Consider the following 18,594-nt stretch of genomic DNA (forward strand, 5'->3'; position numbering starts at 1 on the left):
TCCCTTCATCAGCTCCACATAGAGTACAACCTAATCTGGAATTAATATAATAACTATTTTGTCACATTTCAAAGCTACTAATTGTATACATGGACATAGCAATTTGAATGTACTCGTGGTACATCTTGCATGCAATGCATTATGGGTAGGGTATATTTACCATATCTTCAAAGTTTATGATGCTCACTAGGGACCTCTAGGCACAGCTTGTGCAACTGCACCTAGACAAGCAGTGCGGGTGCCTTGCTCACTAGGGACATCTAGGCGCAAAATGCTGTACTGCACCTACCACATCTCATTTATATTAGACCTTCTATAAATTTCCCGTCATCAACTTCATATAAAGTACAACCTAATCTGGAATTTATATAATAATAATTTTTTCACATTTTAAAGCGACTAATTGTATTTGTACTTTTAGTCGTTGCTTATGAGAAGCAAGGCTGCAGTAACTGCACCTCTTTTACTGCCAGCCTTGCTGTTCATAAGCAAGGACTATAAGCACAAAGTGCGTGTTTAGGCACCTCTTGCAGATTTTAAAAACGCATAATTAAAAGTCATTGTCATTTACAATGGCAATAGCTTAAATTCTCGAAATGTGAGACCTATTGCATTGAAAATGCTTGTTTAGATTTGAGTATCAGTGTCCTGCGGAAAGGGAACAAAGTAATTTGTAGGCATTAAATAAAACTACAAACCGAAACTGCAATTTCCATTGAGTGCAGAGGTCACTACCAGCAACTGCTGGGAGCAGAAAAGCAGAGAGCTCTTAACATGGGGCATATGTAGCGAGGTATTCTTCCAGGCGCTAATCGAAACTGTAACGCCTTCCCCAGACCTCTGCATTTTGAGACCCCCCCACTGAAGCACTGCAGTTTACATGACAAGTGTCCCCTTAAGATCTCTGGGTTAGGACCCTTTAATTGCACCTAAACCAGAGGCCGCTGTGCCACCCACACTTTATGTGCAAGGGTACTGGAACCCACACCGTGAGGTACTCTGCTTGTCTCATCATGGACCGAATTTCACTGCACCCAGATGTGCACCATTTTAACTCTTCCCTGGACGGAATCACGCACATCTGTAAATATCTCCTTTACCACTGTAATCATTGACAGCCCCTTTCCAGCACCCAGTCTCTTGTGGAGGCAAAGTGCCGAGAAGGCGTGGCTTGTATGGCAAGGGAAGTGCCATTAAAACTGCAGGCCTGGCTGCCAAGAGAAAGCGCAGCGGAACACACCCCGCCTCCCACTACCCGATAATGGCAGTGAAACCGGTATTTTCTTATACCGGTCTCCCGGGGCGATCCAGCTGGTAGTTTTGCTGATGTCGTGACCTTCCCGTCAAAGTCCACGGCTTCTTCCCAACCCTCGGGCAAAGGCAGCTCCTTCTGTGGCATCTCCACCGCTGGCCGATGTTTCCCATGATGCATTCTGTGGTCCCGCAGAGGTGTCACCCGCCAAATAAACCAATCTTGATGCTGCTTTCATTTTGTTTGTATTAGTGCAGAGCATGAAAGCAGCACCCGAATTGCATAGGGCAGGCAGACACAGCGCTAATCTAGAGACCAGGAGGCTGCGTCTCTGCTCACTTGTACAGCTTTCATTGAGAGGAGCTGAAGTACGCATGTCAGGTGTGCCGTGGAAAACGAAACGACCAAACTGACTCGCACTTCATTTCACTGCGATGGGGGTGGCTGTTGTCAATCATCATGCTGCCTTGGACCCGCCCAGGGTAGGTCATCGGGTGTGGTTATAGAAGTCATGGGCGGAACAGAATTAAATTCACTTTACTGCAAAAAAATATTTTATATGCGACGGCTGGCATGCTGGGGGGCCCATGCACGTGCTCTAGTGCTCCTATGGACATACCGCCGCTGGCCTGCTTGCTCGGGTGCTGCCACAATCGAGGGGAGACAGGACCAAACATTAGGCAGCAACCCTAAAATCAGGTTCAGATGGAAATGCCTGCGCTTTGCAGTTTTGAAAGGCTTGCTCTTGTGTCCAATGGGGTTCTTGAAGCTTACAATGGCGTTGGTGTTCCGTTAGTGACGTGGCATGTCCAGTTTGATGTGTGTGTAAGAAAAGGGGGTTGAGATTCTGACCTTCGATGCCCGTGTATGAGTGGGCATGCTGTAGAACAGTGGTTCCTAACCTGTGCTCCGGGGACCCATAGGGGTCCGTGAAACCTATTCTAGGGGTGCATGACAGCTAAGAAAATTAAATAATATTAACATATTAGCAAAGTGTATATAAAGTAGCAAAATGTCAAAGTGAACATTTAAAAATGTTCTGCAAATGTGAAGCAACTGAAATCGAGGCTAAACATTAAGTTGGTATCCTCAGACTGATTTTTGGGAGCAGGGCAGGTGCATCAAACAGAATGAATGCTTGTTTCTGCTTTTTTGGTGTATCGTTTTATGGTTCAAATCTTCGAAAATGCCTAGGCGGGGTTCCCCAGGTGTTAGTTTTGACTCTGTGGGGGTCCCAGATTCTAATAATGATTCAGTGGGGGTCCTTGTGTTCCGGCTGAAACCTAAGAGCCTTACATGGAATACAGATTTACTTTCTACCTCTTGCATGAAGAGCCTTCATTCCACACACATGTTCCAGACCAAGGATTTTGCTCTATTTGTGAGCGGTGAGGGGAAGCTATCAACATTCATTGCGGGGAGCCACCCTGCACCTCATGTTGTTGGCTGTCACTGGCAATGAGTACAAATTCTAACTTTGGATCAATTTGACGGTCAATGTTTTATCCAGGGAAGGCCTCCAGGTAGAGCTGAGTGTCATCCGCATAGTGATGGATCGTGACCACTTTCTCAGCCGAGGGATGTCCCGTGAGGGCGAGTCTGGAGAGTGGCTGAGAATGTGGAGTTCCTGTGTCAGAGTTGCTGCAAATGCCAAAAGAGTGACTAAAAGATCACACAGCCGGGCCGAAGGTGTGGAGAAGAGTGTGTACAGGCCCTGAGCAGTTGTCAATTACAGTTGTGCTTGTCCAAGATGTCCTGCAGTCTTTTCTAAGCATGGTGGTGACAGTGCACACCCTGCGTGGATTTGGACAATTAGTGGTTGAGTGTGTGCAGTGTGCGGTTGTGGAAAGTATGGCTAAGCATATGACGTTTGTAAATTGTGTATCAAACATGTCTAGACTTGATATTAAAGGTCCTCTCCTTTTGTGAGTAGCCTAGATGCGACTTACTACAGTAGTATTAATGGTGTTCACTTTTTATATACTCTAGAGCAAAATACTGGCAATTAGCTTATTTCAAGGCATGGTCAAAATTGGAAAATAGGAAAGTTAAAATACTGGGAGATGAAGTGATCTGCCAAGGTCACTCATTTCGGTAAACCAAGCAGATACATATCTCCTGCATGGGTGGAGGCCAGAGCCCAGAGTTAGATATTACCAGGTGCTCTTTTTAATGCTGAACGTCATAAAAATGTGAAAAATGCCTCCACCTGAGCCCGACAGAGCTGATCAAGTGGGTGTGTGGCTGAGCGGAGGCGTGCGGATGTGTGGAATGAGTGTAATGTTGGAGAACAGCTGGTAAATAAGTGCTGGCAGGCACCTCTTAGAGACAGGAATGTCTGACATGTCCATCAAAAATGCCATTTACAAGTTATGACACAGCCTGTATGTATGTGAAAGTATTTGTATAGTGCAGACTTACCTGAATAGCAGTGGAGTTCTGATCAAGAGGGCGAGGTCTACGATACGATTCAAATTCGTTTACGAGAAAGTAAGCTGGAATGGGTTCCTGTTCTCAAGGAAGGTAGTGCTTTTTCAAGAGATGGGCTTGGAGTTCCTTTCTGAATTGTTGGGGGGTAGTAGGCTTTCTGGTGTTTATAGGGATGCTGTTCCATCTCTTGTTTGCAATAGATGGAAGAGGTCTGCCTTCAGGACGCTTCCTACTTGCATTTCTTAACCTCTATTCCAGTGATCTCCTGGCAGGGTGGTGACCACCTGAGGTTCTTAGTTTCTCTACCAGGTTTGCAGGGGGTGCTATTCCTTATCGCCTTTTAGATGATTCAGCTGGCCATGAAAGGAAGATGATGGAGAGAAGATAACGGCCTGGAGCGAGGACAAAATTGACAGTGGCATATGGTGGGAGGAGGAAGAGAAGAACATACTATGTGTGAGACACAAGGTACACTCGGTAGAGCAGGGGCACCGAGGATAGGTTCGGGAACCATATCCATGACAAATATTAAGATAACCACTTGCTATTTAAAGGAGCTTAGTTGGGATTCCTTGAAGGTAAATTGTTTCCCAATGGATATCTTGGAAATCCAGCATGGGTCCAGCCTCCTGTACCTACAGCAAAGCACCCCTGGGCTACGGTAACTCGCCACATAAGGTGTAACTCAGACTGAGATCACTGTAGGTAACCAAAGGTGAAAGGGTGTCTGCTAGAGTGAGGGCTCCCAGGCTGAACCTGCTCACACCATTCACTAGTCTTTAATTATAACTTGTTACTTCTACTTGTATGGTGCTCCATGCTGCTGAGAAATCACCTCCAAGTGCTGCAGAACAAAGTGGTCACCGTAAAACTGTGTGTAGAAAGGACAGTTTGAGAGAGTTAAAAATTGTAGCGTTTTGAGAGAGGTGGCTGATGAAGGGAAACTGGAATAGGGTTCATAACGTTTTATCTTACCGTCACAACTTCGTGGAGATTTATTCATTAACTTTGCAACCAACGAGAAGGGCAAAGTTTGCAAACTTTGTCGATTTTCAGTGCAAAGTTTAAACTCGGCACACAGCTAGACTAGAGTATGTATCTGCAAAGCTCTGTCTGTGCGGCATCATAAGAATGTAATAAACTTGAGGCCAGCTCTCCAGTAACTGAGTTCCCAATGTTGAATTTCTTTTTTTATATGGAGTTTTTCACAAAAATGTTATTTATGGATCCCAGTTGTATAGTTTGTAGATGGTGATGGATCCAGGCTTAAAGATTAAGTGGTCCAGGTTTTTAGGATCCACTCTGAAGATGTGCACACCAAGGAAAATTAAATCCCACGATTGAGAGGAAGCCTGTAAATATCTTTCTGTAGCGGCATCAAGTGCTCCTTAACACCTTAACCGCAGTGGCAATTCCGCCGCAGTGCGGGCGTTCCATTGAGTGGGCGGGGCCACGTCAGCCAAGGGACGTGCGCAGCACTACAGAGGTTGTGCTCACGACGGCCGTTGGCCGACGGGGGAAATAGAAGATAAAATGGGCTGCTTTATTGTGTACCAACTATAACTTGACTAGTCCTAGGAAATAGGAAAACCACTAAGTAGAGGACAAGAATAAATAGCTGCAGGTAGTATTTTAATTTATTTTCCTTGTCAAATGGGAGGGAGTCTGTGACACACTTGGCTGATCTCACTTGAAGGCCTGTATTTCTGATTAACCTAGTGCCTGGATTCCCTCACGGGTGATTAGTTGCGCTATACAAATAGAGATTGGTTGATTCTGGCTCCAACATGAGGTATGCAGGAAAGCTCTTGCTCAGAGATCCCACTCCGGTTGTATGGTTGTATCTACTTTTGTGCTTGTAGTAGGGGATGGAAAGGAGAAAGGGCCGGGTCGATCAGGAGTATCAACATTTTGGACATGTTGAAAACAAGGTTCTTTAAAAAATGTCCAGACTTGAGTATCAGATTGTAAATTCCGAACGGTCGGATTCATGTCAATTAAACTCTTTCACCAGATCGGTGTTTAATCTAAAAATCTTGGTGACATCTGCCCCTTATCAACCTACTTTGGGCATCCCCACTTTGTGCTATATGAAACAGGTGCTTTCCTCTTGATAGCCAACACACTTTCTTTTCCTGGGCTGTAAACAAGGAGAGATTTACGTTGAGAGGGCAAGTTGTTGGTGAGGGTTTCAAGGCGTCCTTGCAGTGTTGTCTGGCTGCACAGAGAGCATTTCTCTGTGGTCTCTGGGTTTGATTCTTCCTGCTGTATATTGCAAATAGTTTTTGTTCAGTAAATGCTCTAGATGATGCATTTACAGAGTCTACCTATTGGGTTCTCTTGGCGGCTCCGTGATGGCCCTCCCTAGGTGTGTTGGGCTGTTCGCTACCTGATCGAATCACAGTGTCTGTAGGTTTTCAGCAAGCTCCATACCTGGCTTTGGACCAAGTCTGCACACCAAATGGCAGAAGCCTCTGGTCATCGTGAGAAGGATCTGGAATGAGTGGATGAAGATGCTACAATCAGGGTCGAATTGGTAACGCAGGAACTCGGGCAAAGCCCGAGGGACCGTGTCCGAGATGAAGCGTGGGCTGCTTTTTTGAGCCGTCGGCCCAATGGATGCCTGAGTGGCCTTTCTGGAGGCAGATGGGCATCCATTACCCCCCTTTTATCAATAGTAGAGGGGTCACACCCTTTCTCTCGCTGGACCGGCTTGTTCATGTATGCATATTGAGCAGGGGCAGGGGGCCTGAGCAAAAGTGTTTACAGGTGAGTTTCACCAGGGTAAACTAATCAGTGCATTTTTTTTTTACACATCCCCCCCCCCCTTTTTTTCAAAATAAAATTTCGCCGAAGCAGTGTTTTGCAGAAAGGCAATATGCAAACGTGGGCCTCTTTTATTTAGCATGCCCGGGCCGATTTGTAATCCCAATCCAACCCTGGCTACAATCCACAGAAAAGGCATTTAATTGTGCCCTCAAGGACAGTTGCATTCAAGGAGGATTTTAGTAGACACCTGGATACCTTCACGGGTGACAAGTAGCACTCTACAAATCTACTGATTGGTTGATTGAAGTTGTCTCCCGCTACCTAGTTGCAGAAGCAATTTGCTTTGTTATTGAGTCCTGGTAGATGTTTCCCCAGCAGCACACATATAATGAGGCAATAATGAGGCTTCTCTTTAATAGCATGGTAAACTAAATGTCGTGGAGGCTAATGAGATCATTCATTCTTCTCTTTATGTGGACCCCTAGAATCGGAGCCAGAGTCTACATGTGGTATTGGGTTCATTCATGAAAGTCTATTCATAGACTGATGTTCTTATATTTATTGACGATATTAAAGTATCTGAAGTAAAAGTCCAGCCTCTTGTCATTCTCCGGACCCAGCTCTGTTGCTCCTAAATAAAGTTTTGAGATTTTTCCTAAGAGGTCTAATGAGGATAATAAAATCTCATCTGTGATGGTGAAGGAAGTGAGGACCATACTTATCATTTATATTTTAACGAATCACGTATCCTCGAATATGCTGGTAAAAGGACAACAAAGTTCTACACACACCTGCGTCTTCCCCTTAATCCCACCCTCCTCTGGGTTTACGAACTCCAAGATGTCATAGAAGAGATCCTTGCACCCTCTGGAAGAAGTCAAGCTGAGGTCTTAGTGATGCCTTATGAGGCACAGTAGCGAATGAGGTTGAAATCTCGACTTATTCTTAGATGCCGACAACTTCCCTTTGAAAACTCTATTTTAGAATTTCTAAAGCTTTTCAAAGGGGATAAGATAAGAACCCAGTTTAGGATGGTGTCGAGATGACACTTAAGGACTCTAAAATGCAATGTATGGTTTTGCCTTTCTCCCAAGACCACACCAATGAAAGGCAGGAGAAGAGTCTTTCCAATGAACGGGGAGTCCATGACTTTATCATGGGTGTTACTTCGTACTTTATATGTTTTCGACCAAGCACGGTTATGCATACACAGGGCACGATCCATGCCCACTCTGTTGTGTCAGCTAAGTTCTTCCTTATCCTATCAAAGCGAAGCAACCTCTTTTCCATCGAAAGACAGCAAAAGGAGCCTCCAGAAGGAGAAAACCCAAACTTTGTCAAGTTTATCCTAGATTTTCGTATGATAGCATGAAATTACTGTTCTGTGTTACGGCACCTTAGAGAAAGTGAGACATTGCTGTACGATTTTGTTTTGAGTTATGTCGCTTGTGGTTTAGCTTATTTGTCTAAACGTAGGAGGAGTTACAGTTCTGAATCTGCTGTAACCAAAGATTCCTGTGCATGCAAATTGTCCTTAATAACAGGGCTCGTCTTTGAAAGTTCGGTACTTATTATCTAAAGCATTAAACACCTCTAGTTCAGAAGGGGGCCTGGTCCAAGCAAGCAGAGGAGTCTCTGAAGATTCCATTCTGCAGGTTTTGGTTGATGTTGCCAACTGGTAAAGGGACCTGCTGGAGGAAGGTTGACAAAATGGAGGTGAAGTTGACTGCATTTAGATCTGACTGGACCAGGCAGTGTAGCCGCATAATAGGACATGAAGGATGGGATAAAGGGGATGGAGAGAAGTGTGTAAAAATTGAGTGGAAGTGGTCTAAATTTGGGTGGTTTGGTTGAGTATGGGTCCCACATGGTCTCTTTTCTTTTTCATGGACAGTGTTACAAATGTTGTGTGATGGACATGAAAGGCGGCCATTGCATCCAGGATATCAGCGTTACCGTGATTGTAAAGGCAAGAGTTTTTCTTAGTAATCTGTGATAAAAGTTTTTTGTTGCAAACAGATTTTGCAGTCTATAGTAAAATGTGGCCAGTGTTTTGCTGTAGGGAAAGGACACTTGTTTGGGATTGTTTGGGTGGGATGGATGGTGAAGGAGGAGGTCTGGGCAGCCTTAGTCCTAACCCAATTGGTATCTGATCCCAAAAAAGGGGCAGGTCACATGCTAAATTAAATTTTCCCTAATGGAGACATACTCACTAATTTTAAATCTCTCCCTGTGCTGTGGTCTGACCAGGCGCCATTGCTTTCTTTGCAATTTGAGGTCACTCACCGGTCAGGCAGGTCTAGCCACCACCTTTGTGATTAATTGTAATTTCCCTAAAATCCTGGTCTTTACTCTCATAGAGTTATTATCTACCTCGACTTTAATGATGTCCCCAAACACAATACTGACAAGTTTTACAACTGCCTAACTACAGTCTCTGACATAGTGTCCTGAGTCAGATAAGTTACCCTAAACTTCGAAACTCCAGGGGTGATGGGGACAAAGGGTGTGATCTCTCGACTGAGTGCTACAAGTTGACTTGTGCACGCCTCTCTATGCACAACAGGGCCACAGTACACCCCTAGCGCCCTGCTGCTCTCCTCCAGGCACTGCCCTGAGATCAGCTGTCCTCTTAGCGTCGTCACCAAGCCGTGTAAAGGTCCGTGAGGACGCCAGAGGGACCCCGGGACCGTGTGGAAAGGTGTATGCAGGACCGTGTGAAGAAGAGTGCTTTGGACACCCCACGGAGCTGGGGAGGGGTGTGAAGTACTTGGAGGGCCCCAGAACTTTGTGGAGTTCATGGGCTGTGAGCAGCAGCCACAGGACCCCCCAGCAGGTGCGTGCACGTCCCTTCACTGCCCACACCGTGTGGCAATAACATTACTAAGGGTACCACACACTGACCTGTCTCTCGGCTCGCAGCGCCTAATAACTCAGTGTGGTACTCCTTTCACCCAACTCAGATCCACTCACAGACCTATCAGTTGTTATGAAGAAACCCAGGGCACTGCCATTCCCAACTCACAGCAATATAGATGTAAGTCTGCCAATGTGCCCTCGGCTTACCCAAGATATACGCACCTTATGAGTTTGCCCAGAGAATTTCAGGCTGAGAAGAGGTGGATCCCCACAAACACAGGGTGGGGTTACATTCCCTGCTTGAAGTCAGGTTCAGAAAGGAGGCGGGGGTATTCAAAACATCCAGGTTCTAAATAGAAAAGCACCCCTTTCGTTAAGAAATAATTTGGGACACGTTGATGAAAAGTGCTCATGAGCACAACAGTACGTTTGTCACAGACTGACCATATGGTGACCTTTCACCTCCGCTCCACCCACAAGACCCTCTCCACCCCTCCTGAGGGTGGCACAGAGTCCAATGCAATAGGTTTCGCATTTATGCAAGTTTAAGCTATTGGCACTGTAAATGACAATGCCTTTTATTTATGTTTTAATAACGAAAACGAAAATAAAAGGCATTGTTATTTGCAATGTCAATATCTCAAACTTGCATCAATGCGAGACCTATTGCATTGCAAATGCTTGTTTCATTATATTCTTGTCCGTCCCCTTCGACTTGTTCGTGCCTCTCTGTCATGAATAACGAAAATCAAAAATGGTGGGGTTTTTACCATTCAAAATGGCGTCGCTCGAGAACCCACTTCCTTCTGGGGGTCAATCTTCGGTGTTAGGAACTCTCAAAATGCATTAAAAGCTAGGCTGGGCCAGATCCAGGGCTCACCGCTTCCTCGTCTCTTGTGTTTGCGCCAGAACGCCTTTGGGCATTTGCACGCCGTACAAAATAAACAAAAACAGAAATTAAAGTTTCCTGTAGAAACCTAACTATCTCTTGATCTATACCAAGCACACCACGTCCCAGTCTCTTACGTAGATTCAATATTGTGCTAAAAAAAGCTTGAACAGGTCATCAGTGCAGCCCATGATCCATCAAGCAAATAATTTTTACAAATCATGTTAGGTGAGTTTTGCATCATCACTTCACTCAAACTTGTATGGGCTTCAATTTATTCAGTTACCTTCATGTCCTCTGTTAATTCAAAATGTACCTGGATTTGAAGTCGAGCTCTCCAACTCTTTCCTGGGAAGTTTGTTCTATTCTTTGTGATATGGTTTCCTTTCTCAGTTTCTCTTCCTCTATCCTCATCTTTCATGATTTCTTATGTGTGTCTGTCTGTGCCTTTGCCGGTCATAGTTGACGGGGGCGAAGGCATTGCCTGTCTAGGGCCATTGTATGTCCCCACCCTCGCTCTCAGCATTTCTGTGTGCTTGATGGAATCATACATATGCCTATATCGTGACGAGGCCGATGGGCGAGTGGTTTGTAAATGTCACCAGAACCCCGAGATGATGCTCACTGTAGTGCTGTATGTCCAGGTTGATCTCTGGTTCCCACACCCTCCACCTCCACAGCTGATACCTCCTCCAGATCCATAAAATCACAGAGTGGACGACCTCCAGCTGCAACTAGCAAAGGAATTGGGATTGAGAACATAAAGAAACATTAGCATCACAATAAAAGGACTGTTGTGTCCTGGTGTTTATGCCTGTGTCCTGTTGTGTTGGCGTCTCCAGCAGGTCTGTCTGCACCGAGTAGAACAGTCAGTGTATCTGAAAGGATGTTGGAAGTTAATTTCTTACCACTTGTGCATCTGGTCCTTTCCACGCTCCGTGGGCCATTGTACGATAAATCTTTCTTGTACCTTTTCGTCGAGATTTAGCAATGATGACAACCACAGAGTCTTGGATCCCACACCAGTTGTAGGGTAATTTGTTGTAATTGGAAGCCCCGACTCCTGGTGTTCCACCATAGCAGCCGACTGTGCGTCGCCTCACGTCTGAGGTAACTGCAATCTAGAATTGTTGATTGTGGTGATTGCTTGCAGTGATTGTCTGTGGTGGTAATTGCTTGTAGTGACTGCTTGCGGTGATTGTCTGGCGGTGATTGCTTGTGGTGATAGCTTGTGGTGATTGTCTGTGGTGGTGATTGCTTGTGGTGAATGCTTGTGATTGTCTATGGTGGTAATTGCTTGTGGTGAGTGCTTGTGATTGTCTATGGTAGTGGTTGCTTGTGATTGTCCATGGTGGTGATTGCTTATAGTGATTGCTTGTGGTGGTGTGGTGCGTGCTTGTAGTGAATGTTTGTGGTGATGCTTACATCGGGTCAGCATCATCACATGTACCTATATTCGTAAACATCATGCACACGTTTATTGGTACAGATGGTGACAGGCATACCATTTTAAATGAAAAACAGATGTTTCTCAGTAAACAAATGGCTCTTAGCGATGCACACCCACACAGCTTGTAATGTGGCAAACCTCTAACTTCCCAGTCTGCTCATTTTATCTTTGACAAAATCTTGAATAGACTGTGGCATTTTCCAGTGAAGTCTATTAGTGTGCTGCAGTTCTTGTCATTCGGGTTCAGTGCTATGCCAGTGCCTTAAAGTGTGCCTTGTTGAGTCAAGAGACACAAATAAACCCTTATCATTTCCACAGTGTGAAAAAGAAGGATAGAATCGTGTAGGTGATAAGGTAAGAATCAAACTTCCACGGGGAGTCCGTAAGAGGGACCTCAGATTTGGCCCTGAAGAGCTGGTGATAAAGGTGTGAGGGTCTGCATAGGTGGGAGGGGGCAGGTGGTGGAACAAGTCCTTGGTGCCACCCTGAGAGTTTCCCTGATGTTGCCAGTGGTGGGCCCATGTACAGTGGGGCTCTGAATGAAGGTGCCTCCAGAATTGTTCCACCATTGACTGGCAAAACACATCCTGCATTTGAGCCCGTAAGCGGGCCGATCTGGAAAATGTCCTGTGTAGGTGAGAATGTATGCCTAGTGTATATTCTTGTTGCACTAGATGGTCTGCCTGGAGTTGGAACTCTTATACACTGGATGCAGAGCCTGAATTAGATATTGGCAGCCGGGCTACTCATTCGCGACGGTGACGGACATGCCGAACTATAAATCCCTTATATCCTATGGGATTTATATTTGGTGGACCTGATATCCCTCACCGTTGTGATGGAGCATCCCATCCGCCGAGATCTAATCAGACCCTTAATTGTGTTTTCCTTTGTGTGCTTTTTATTGTTTCCCTGTTGGGATTTCATTTGTAGGTCTGGGCTGTGGGTCAGGTTGGTGTGTACTGTGTGTCTCCATCTGTTATTTGTTGTCTATGTAAAAAGGAGGTGTATTATGTCCTAGTTTTGTGTGTTTGTGTATTGCGCTGGTGTTCTTGTGCATCGACTTCTCAAGACGGTCTGCCCGCATGCAGGACCCGAAAAGGATGCTCTGTCTATTCCAAAGGATGTTGACAGGTAACTTCTTACCAGTTGTGCATTTGGTCGCTGCCAAATGACTGAGACAGTCCTACAATACATCTTTCCTCTGCTGCACCTTTGTATCTTGACTTGACAGGGACCTTCGGAGCTAAGCAGTCCTGCTAGCATACCACAAACTATGAACATGCTCATGTATATCACACTTTATTCATGCCTCACACAGCCAAGTGCTGCGTCCCATAACACAATAACCGAATCTCAGTGGACTTCAAGCATGGCACGGAAACACTTTCCACTTAGGCTGAAAGCAAAGACAGCACACTTCCAACCCCAGGACCCCATGTCCGTGTGGATTATCACTTCTGCACCCTACATAGGGGGGGTAAGTGCTATGCAAATGCTTCTATATAATACATTATCGCATATAATGTTTCTTGCTGCAGTTTTAAATCCTTAGATTGCATGCTATTTCAATAAGCCTGTTTTCACTGTATTCCAAAAGACTGCTTGAAAAATTGCCCTTGACTTTAAAATGGTTTGTTCCTGCCAAAGGGCCCCCACCTTACCTTCCACCCTCTGCATCCCTCCTCTCTCTGATTACATCCTGCTCTAAGTTGCATGACTGTCAGCCTTCTTCTCTATTATTGTATTTCTGCGAATTGCCCGCGCCTCGCTGCATAGAGCACACCTCCACCTGCTTTGGAACCAGAGCCTATGTATGCATTGCACCAACCATCGGCGTGAACTCACAGACCGCCCACTAATAATCACCCCTAGCTCCTATTCATTGACTCTACCATAAGAAACGAGAGTAAATGCATCGAATGATTTATTTGAGAGCAAAAGACACACTCTGCAATAACCACTAACCTGGGGCTCCCGAAAAGCATGTCTTATGCCAATCCACCAAAAAGGGACTAACCACATACTGGGAGGGATTTTAAAATGTTTATTCGCTTATAACTTTGACACTGATTGATCTGCACCAAATGAGGCGAGCAGTTAGGAAGTTACAACCTGTGCTGCTATTTCCGGTTTCCTTTAGATCGATGGAGAGAGGGGAGTGAGAGAGGGTTCAGCAAAGTTAAGTGAGGTCAGAAATATTTTTGTCTCTCCAATGACTTTGGCACAGTTTTATATAACTGCAGAAATTTAGCAGAGGGCACATTTAGCCTACTGTGGCATTTTTAGGTCTCGCGCCTGCGATGCATATGGCGAAGCCATATGCCATCGCGCAGGCGCGATACTATAGTTGCTGGGTCTGCTTCCCAGGAGACAGGAGATGTCACGCGCACGCTCTGGAAAGCGATCGGCGCCGGCCGCGCGCGCGTTTCCCAATCTCCTGTCTCTCTGGGAAGCACAGAAGCAAGCCCAGCAAGCCCCGCCAAGGTAACTTTGAAATAATCTTTATTTCTTGTTTTCTATTCTAACTGGTCAGCATGTTCTTTCACAACCGTATCCTTCTCTGCCTATTTCTGTCCGTGGGGCTACAGAATGCCAAACATCGGAGGTTTATAGCCTTTCCTAGTTTCTCTTAACTTCTTCCCACACACTTCAGCCTTTCGTCCTGCCTATGCCGCTCACACTTTTACCCTGCCTCCCCCTCCGCCCATCACAACATTCTTGCAGGTCTCCCCCTTTCACCACTGTCAGCCATGCCCTACGGCTCCACCCTGGCTCCCTCTACTCAACCACATATCCTTCGACCATTGGATCGTTCCACTCCTCCCCCCACCCCTTAACACTTTCCAACCGCTCATTCCTCCCCAAGTAGTCACTCCTCCGCTTTTTATCCCTCAATTTGTGCACTCACCCATCAGCCCTCCGCTCCCTCCTGCAGTCCCCCATCCACTTATCGCTCTCACCTCTGCACACACCTCTCTCACTTTTCTTAACTGCTTCTCCTAATCATCTCGCCTCCTCTCTCTCCCTTCTACCCGTCAATCACCCGACCAGGACTCTCGCCGGTCTATCCGTCAGTCCCTCACCTATCCACCGATCCCTCACCCATCTACCCTTACCCTTCCCTTACGGTGTCTATTACTACCCCAAACATCTCTTCCCCACCCGCTTGTTTCTTTCTCAACTCATCCACCTCTACCTCCGCACTGTCCCAATCTGAACTCCTCGCCCACTGTTCTTTATTTCTCTCACTCATCCGTCCGGTTCCTTTCCCTCTCCTGGTACCTCACACTATTGTTACTTTCTTAACTCTGCGCACTGTACCCCATCCCCAGCCTCCGCACCCCGCTCCTATATGTCACATCCACCTCACTATTGTCTTCCTCTCATCTTTGCACCCTCTTCTCATCACTCACCCTCCACCCATCTCTCACTTTCACCCTCTCCCGTTTCTCATCACCTCCAACCTCTTCTCACCCCTCCGCCCTGTTCCCACCTCACACCCTCCACTTTGTTTCGATCACTCACCCCTGCCCCCCTCCCCCTGTTCCTACCTCTCACCCACCATGATTATGCTTGTTTTTCTTTCTGCTGCATGGTGGTGGGCACGCCCAAGGGGTTACGTAAAAAAAGACCATGCCCTTCCAGAACCCTCACCATTGGAGCTGTCTTATAAGTAACAGCGACAAGGTTTCACGTTTTATCTGAAATGTCTCCTTAGAAAAAAAAAACACATCTGTAGTGGACCAGAGGCGTGATACGCCCACTGCGGAGATCTTTGTGGTCACGCCTCCAGACTCCAAACCTTTAAAACACATGTGTGGGGGACTTTCAGCCACAGGTTCCAACACAGGTAAAACATCTGAGCCGGTAGCCCCATCTACAGTGTGCAAGTAGCATGTTACAATGCGAGTCACTGCTCAAAGTTTCATCTTACCTCAGTTGATAAAATAAGCACTACTGCGTTGATTGGTAGAACCGGTGGCTATACACTATTTACGAAGGTTAGGTAGGAAACTGCAAAATCGGCGGCAGTGGCTCGCGCAGAATCAGTTTTTTAGGTGTATCTATATTATTTTGATATATTATGTTTAGTCAAAAAATCGAAAATAAACACTTTTTCCTATAAATGCATTTCTCTACCTACCAGCAAGCAAGCAGTTGTTTTCCAGTCTCTGTCACCGTGTTCATATAGGACAGTCGTAACCTATGCAAAACCATTGATTTTATTTTTGTTTAAATGTAAATCATTCCATGTCAAGCCGTGTGCTTCCAGCCTGCAGGCGGCTGCACCGCTCTGCGACCAAACGTTTGAAGCCCATGTTTTGGGCCAAGCAGGACCCCGTCACATTTAAACACAGCCACGTGTATTGGAAATAGATAAAACAACAGAATGCGTCTTGTGACCCTAGAACTGGATGTACAGACGATTCAAGGGCTTCCAAGGGGTTTATAATCCTGCAGTGCCGGTCTAAATCTAGCTGCTATGAAGTGCAAATGCCTCATTCATGCTGAAGTAACCAGGGCCTTCCACACATTGGACACTGCGCTGCCTCACACACACTGCGCTGCCTCACACACACACACTGCGCTGCCTCACACACACACACTGCGCTGCCTCACACACACACACTGCGCTGCCTCACACACACACACTGCGCTGCCTCACACACACACACTGCGCTGCCTCACACACACACACTGCACTGCCTCACACACACTGCGCTGCCTCACACACACTGCGCTGCCTCACACACACACTGCGCTACCTCACACACACACTGCGCTACCTCACACACACACTGCGCTGACTCACACACACTGCGCTGACTCACACACACACACTGCGCTGACTCACACACACTGCGCTGCCTCACACACACACACTGCGCTGACTCACACACACACACTGCGCTGACTCACACACACTGCGCTGCCTCACACACACACACTGCGCTGCCTCACACACACACACTGCACTGCCTCACACACACTGCGCTGCCTCACACACACTGCGCTGCCTCACACACACACTGCGCTACCTCACACACACACTGCGCTGACTCACACACACTGCGCTGCCTCACACACACACACTGCGCTGACTCACACACACTGCGCTGACTCACACACACACACTGCGCTGCCTCACACACACACACTGCGCTGCCTCACACACACACTGCGCTGCCTCACATACACACTGCGCTGCCTCACATACACACTGCCCTCTCTCACACACACTGCGCTGCCTCACACGCACTGCGCTGCCTTACACACTGCGCTGCCTCACACACACTGCGCTGCCGCACACACACTGCGCTGCCTCACACACACACTGTGCTGCCTCACACACACTGCGCTGCCTCACACACATACTGCGCTGCCCTCCCTCACACACACTGCGCTGCCCTCCCTCACACACACCGAGCTGCCTCTCACACACCGCGCTGCCTCTCATACACACACACTGCGCTGCCTCACACACACACACACGGCGCTGCCTTACACACACACACACTGCGATGCCTCACACACACTGCGCTGCCTCACACACACACACACACTGCACTGCCTCACACACACACACTGCACTGCCTCACACACACACACTGCACTGCCTCACACACACACACACACTGCGCTGCCTCTCACACACACTGCCTCGCACGCACACACTGCGCTGCCTCAAACACACACACTGCGCTGCCTCACACACACACACTGCGCTGCCTCACACACACACACTGCGCTGCCTCACACACACACACTGCGCTGCCTCACACACACACACTGCACTGCCTCACACACACTGCGCTGCCTCACACACACTGCGCTGCCTCACACACACTGCGCTGCCTCACACACACACTGCGCTACCTCACACACACACTGCGCTGACTCACACACACTGCGCTGCCTCACACACACACACTGCGCTGACTCACACACTGCGCTGCCTCACACACACACACTGCGCTGCCTCACACACACACACTGCGCTGCCTCACACACACACACTGCGCTGCCTCACACACACACTGCGCTGCCTCACACACACTGCGCTGCCTCACATACACACTGCGCTGCCTCACATACACACTGCCCTCTCTCACACACACTGCGCTGCCTCACACGCACTGCGCTGCCTCACACACTGCGCTGCCTCACACACACTGCGCTGCCTCACACACACTGCGCTGTCTCACACACACTGCGCTGCCTCACATACACACTGCGCTGCCTCACACACACACTGCGCTGCCTCACACACACACTGTGCTGCCTCACACACACTGCGCTGCCTCACACACATACTGCGCTGCCCTCCCTCACACACACTGCGCTGCCCTCCCTCACACACACTGCGCTGCCCTCCCTCATACACACCGAGCTGCCTCTCACACACCGCGCTGCCTCTCATACACACACACTGCGCTGCCTCACACACACACACACGGCGCTGCCTTACACACACACACACTGCGCTGCCTCACACACACTGCGCTGCCTCACACACACACACACACTGCACTGCCTCACACACACACACTGCACTGCCTCACACACACACACTGCGCTGCCTCTCACACACACTGCCTCGCACGCACACACTGCGCTGCCTCAAACACACACACACTGTGCTGCCTCACACACACACTGCGCTGCCTCACACACAGTCGCGCTGCCTCACAAACACAGTATGGAGTCACACACTGCTGTGTGTCACTCACACTGTCCTATCACACACACTGAGCTGTTACACACACACTGCCCTGTGACACACATACTGCACTGCCTCACACACACACTGCGCTGCATCACGCACACACTGCCCTGCTACACATTGCACTGCCTCACACATACTGCGCTGCCTCACACACACTGCGCTGCCTCACACACTGCGCTGCCTCACACACACTGCGCTGCCTCACACACACTGCG

The 18,594-nt window shown here is 47.7% G+C and overlaps 1 protein-coding gene across 2 annotated transcripts in view; it reads left to right on the forward strand.

Annotated features, from left to right (window-relative positions):
* Window positions 1-18,594, forward strand: part of LOC147724853 (protein FAM83H-like) — a 241,160-nt gene that overhangs the window by 167,941 nt on the left and 54,625 nt on the right. The window lies entirely within an intron of this gene.

This window comes from Lissotriton vulgaris, chromosome 4_1 (genome assembly GCF_964263255.1).
Source record: "Lissotriton vulgaris chromosome 4_1, aLisVul1.2, whole genome shotgun sequence".
Classification (NCBI taxonomy): Eukaryota; Metazoa; Chordata; class Amphibia; order Caudata; family Salamandridae; genus Lissotriton; species Lissotriton vulgaris.